The 4,977-nt window shown below is 49.2% G+C and overlaps 1 non-coding gene across 1 annotated transcript; it reads left to right on the forward strand.

Annotated features, from left to right (window-relative positions):
- The first annotated feature begins 359 nt into the window (after nucleotides 1–359).
- LOC147725367 (U6 spliceosomal RNA) lies at nucleotides 360–466 on the forward strand. Its single transcript, XR_015309849.1, has one exon. It is a non-coding gene; the product is annotated as a U6 spliceosomal RNA (small nuclear RNA).
- Nucleotides 467–4,977: the final 4,511 nt, after the last annotated feature.

Genomic DNA, 4,977 nt, shown 5'->3' on the forward strand with positions numbered 1-4,977 from the left:
CTGGCCTGCCGTCTTTTGCACCAGTGCTTCGGGGGTCGGTCGACCTGGCGCATGTCCTGTCCCTTCGGGCTGTCTTTCCCCCAGGGTCCGACTTGGTGGAAGCGATTGGACTGTGTCGGTCCTGGCCTTCGTTGCCTGGTCTCGCCCTGACCCCGGTGGTGTTTCGGCGCCTGGGGCATCGACTCGGTCTGCCTCCGGTGGCTCTGTTCACGGAGGGGGTCTCGGCCCTCCTGCCCAGGTCCTGGTCTCTCCGCCCGGGTCCTGATGGTTGCCCTGTCTTTCGCTTGACCTTTTCGGTCTACTGTACACGTTTCCCCCGTGCCCTCTGTTATCGCGGGTCCTCTGCTGGATTCGCTTGGGTGCTCGCTTCGGCAGCACATACACTAACTTTGGAACGATACTCTGATGATTTGCGTGGCCCCTGCGCAAGGTTGTCACGCGTTTTCGTACAGCGTTCCGTATTGGCCGGGCCGGGGTGCTCCTGGGTGCTCACTTTGGCTGCGATTGGACTACTGTTGGAACGTTACGGTGCTGTTTGACATGGCCCCGGCGCATGGTTGGCACGCGCATTCGGGTGGCGTTCCTGTTTGGGTTCCCGGCGTGGTCCGCCGCCCCTGGTACCCTCTCCTTTTGCGAGCTGGCGGTCCAGGCCTACGGGCGGATCCCGGTCCTTCCCGTTCCGTGGTTGGTCCGGTGTCGGTGTTGGCCGGCTCCTTCGGCTGGCCTGACTCCCTCTGCAGGTCTGATTCTGGCGCGTTGTGATGCCCGCGCCTCAGTGGACCCCTTGCGGGTCTTGGTTTTCCCGGCTATGGGGTTTCCCTTGGGCGTGGCTCCTTCTTCCCGGGGGGCCCGAGGGGCTGCCTTGCGGGCCTTCCGCAGTCCGGTGTTCGACGGGCTGGTTTCCCTGGTGGCTCGCTTGGCTCCGGAGTTTGTTTCTCCGTCGCCCTCGGGCGCTCTGCCTGTCCCCCCCTTGGGTTCTCTCTCTCGTTCTACGAGCTCTTCAGGGTCCGCCCTTGGTGCCCCTGGCCTCGGTGGCTTTGCGGTTCCTCACCTTTTCGGTGGGTTTATTCCTGGTGGCAGTGGTGTCTGCTGGGCGGAGGGGCGTGCGGGGGTCGTGCCTCCGCTCCCCTCCCTTCTTGCGGGTTTTGCCGGGCGGGTTGTCCCTCCGGCGTGTCCCCCGTTTCCTTCCCGGGGTTCCTTCCCTGGTGTCCCGGGCTCGGGTGGTGTCTTTACCGCCTTTCCCTGCCGACGACGTTCCTCTCGTGTCCGTGCAGGTTGTCCGGTATGCGGTTTTGGTTTCTCTTGACCGCTCGTCTTCCCTTTCCCGGTGGGATGGCCTGTTTGTGTCTTTTGGGCCCGGTTTGTTCGGGCCTCTAGCCCTCTCTTTCCGCCTTGGTTCGCTGCCTTACACAGGCTATCATCCTTCCCTACGCTTCGCTGGGTTCGGTGGATCCGGCGGGGGTCCAGGGTCGGTCCACGGGGTGTGGCTCTGCGTCCTGGGCCCCCTTCAGGGGTGTCTCCTCTGTGGAGTTGTTCTCGGGCTTCGTCCTGGTCGTCCCCCGCCTTGTTCGTTGGTCTCTAGCAGTCCCGGGGGGACTTCGCTGGGGCCGTTCTGAGTGCTGGAGCTGCGGCCCCTGGTTGGCCTTCTTTTCCTTGAGGTCTTGATTTCAGGTTTCCTGTGATCCCTGTTTTCTTTTCATTCATTCAACCTCAACCTTGTGTTGGTTTCTCTGCATCACCGTGTGGTGTTGTTCTTATGGTGGTCAATGAAGCCTTGTTGGCCTGGGTATTTGCTCACTATGTAAATCATGTGGCGAGGAAGACTAACGAGGAGGTAATGCCCCGGTTACTTACCGGTAATCTTCATTACTCCGAGTATAGTCTTCCTCGCCACATGAGTTCCCTCCCCCCCTCCCTGTCTGGCTATCGGCTTCATTGTTTGCTTGGTAGATCAGGCTGTTGGTTGGGCCGGTCCGCCTCTTATAGAGGTCAGGTGGGACTGGTCGGCCATGTTGGGAGGGGGTGGGAGGTTTTTTCTTTTTGCTTTGGAGGGTTCTGTTGTGGAGCTAAAGCTCACTATGTAAATCATGTGGCGAGGAAGACTATACTCGGAGTAATGAAGATTACCGGTAAGTAACCGGGGCCTCAACTGCTCACACATCTATGCACAGAGTCACACACCTCCCAGCCACCCCCACACACACACTCACTCTCCCATACAAATACTTGGGCAACCAATCAAGAACCCATATAGTTAATCATCTAGCTACTGATCAACACATGCAGCAGTTTACAGAACAACAGATATAAGGATGCACAAATTAAGACAGTTTAGTCACTAACCCATGCACTCAGTGAGACACATTTAATCATTCTCTCATACAGTCAGTCATGCACCTACTAAATCCTTCATCTAGACACTTATACATCCACGCATTCTTCAATATGTAAGACATATTTTAACTTTACAGAAACATACAGTCACTGGATGTTGTCATCAGTGATGTCATCAGTGATGTCATTTGAGATGTCATCAGTGATGTCATTTGAGATGTCATCAGTGATGTCATCAGCGATGTCACTAACCATGTCATGAATGATGTAATATGTGACATCATCAGCAGTGGATTGCGGGTGCGCGATATATAGTTATTGCAACTAACTATATATGGAATTTCAATGGTTTTGTGCGAGTAAATTAAGGTTTTGAAAAGGCTAATCCCTAACTATATATGGCCTAAAACCAATGGTTTTTTCAGTGAATTTTCAAGGTTTTGTAAATGCAAATTCCTAACTATATATGGCCTAAAACCTATGGTTTTTTTCTGTGAATATATATATATATATATATATATATATATATATATATATATATATATATATATATATATATATATATATATATATACATACATATACATATATATATATATATATATATTACCTACTGGCGGTCGCCAGTAGGTAGTTATTGTTAGGATTTTTTTCAATGTTAAATCTCAAAATTCTATTTGGAATAACTTTGGCACCGGTTGACGAATCTGCCTGAAAATTTCCTGAAAATGGCCTCGTCGAGCTCCGGTTCTTCCTTGAAAGTTTGGGGGGGATACGTCAAGCGGGGGCCGAGATAAAAGGGGGTCCCAAAACGCGTTTTCCCTATGTTAATTTCCATAGGGCGGTCGATTTCACTTTTAGCTCGAACGGCTGAATGGATTTCCACCAAACTTGGCAAAATTGTAGGGACTGGTAGCCCGATGTGCCTTTGCTATGTCTCAAGATATGTGCTCAAGTGGATTTTGAGTAATTTAGGTTCAAAAAAATATATATATCTATAGGCGCTCTCCGGTGCGCGCACCGGAGTGCGCTCCTGGCGCGACACGCGACTTGTGCGCAGAAAGCTGATTGGCTCTTGGGTGTCTGTAAACATTCTAAACAGTCCGGAGCGGCCGCCATCTTGTGTCTCGGTAAAATCGAGACACAAGGGGTTTGAAAAAAAAAGGGGCAAATGACCATAAGGGGGAAGAGTAGACCCCCTCTGACCCCCTAGGTTTGATGTGGGGGCTAAAATAGGGTCCTGCGGGGCATTACATTTTTTTTTTTTTTTAAGTTCCCCGGGGGGCACAACTGGGACGAAGAGCTAGCAACCCATCTACATGAGGATTAGACATCTCTCAGTAGATCAAGATGCCCACATGTACCCTTTGAATATGTACAACATGTTTTGAAGAATCTGTGTGTTATGAAAATAGTTAAAATATTCATTGAATGAATTCAATTGAATGTATTCATCAATTTTAATGTTGATTTTAACTGTATGTTTTATGTGTATCTTTTTTAGGAGGAAGGGATGATTTTCACTCCTGTCACTTCCATAGTCCGGTCTTTGACCTTATGAAACTTGGATGAAAGACACTTGCACCTGTATGAAAGTAGAATTTTCACTCTTATATTTTCTTCGCACCGTTCCCTGCAGGACACATGTATGTACACTTTTCTCTCTATCTATTTACCTTGGGAGGATCCCCGTATGGATGATCGATATAGGGCACTAGACCTGCTAATCGTTCTCCTAAATCCATTTATTGCCGCTGGAGAGCATTACCCATGCTTTCCCCATTGCACGAAGACAATTCATGTAACAAACATCACAGTGGTTTCTATTGGCACTAGACCGATATTATGTACTGTTTACTGTTTACATGTCTTTCCGTACATGACAGTATGAACCTATGAAATTATTTATTTCGCTATTGTGTTGGTGTGGATTGGGTTGGAACGTAGTCTGAAGGTACTTTACCAATACTGTTTAGGTTACAACCATTAACTAGATACACCATTCCAAGATGGCGGCTTGTTACACCATCCAGTTACAGCATGACTGTTTGAGGTATCCTTCCTCTTTGTTCATGAAATGATACAAAAAATGTGTATATTATCCTGTGACCAGCAGGGGTTTTTCACGTGTGAACAAGACAAAAGTTATTGTCGAAACGCGTAGCGTGTCATCTGGACAATAAATCCTGTATGCTGCAATTTTCCCAAGTGCGTCTTCTGCTTTCAAGCAACCTGTGGATTAATGACTTTTTTCGGCCGGTGTGGTCCGCCGAATCTGAGACGCCACCTGACTGGGGAGGAAGGATCCCGGAAGGACCCCTTTGTTGTTGTGGAATATATATATATATATACCTCTTGGACTACAACTACTAGAACTAACTCACCTGTGATCAAGGCGCTATGCGTCGAAACGCGTAAGGCATTGGGTTGTTCACGCTGCCACTCCCTTTTGACCAATAAAAGCGTCAGTTTAAAAGGAACACCGCAGCTGTGGGCTCTGTTTTCTCTCATATATATATATATATATACGACTTCTTAAGGGGGAGGAGATCGAGGTGTTGCCTAAGCATTTCAGCAGGGAGGAGTTACCTGGGGGAAGCCATGTCACAGTGTTTGGGCGCTGAAGAAGGCTGACAGAGCTGA

This window comes from Lissotriton vulgaris, chromosome 3_2 (genome assembly GCF_964263255.1).
Source record: "Lissotriton vulgaris chromosome 3_2, aLisVul1.2, whole genome shotgun sequence".
In the NCBI taxonomy this organism is placed as follows: domain Eukaryota; kingdom Metazoa; phylum Chordata; class Amphibia; order Caudata; family Salamandridae; genus Lissotriton; species Lissotriton vulgaris.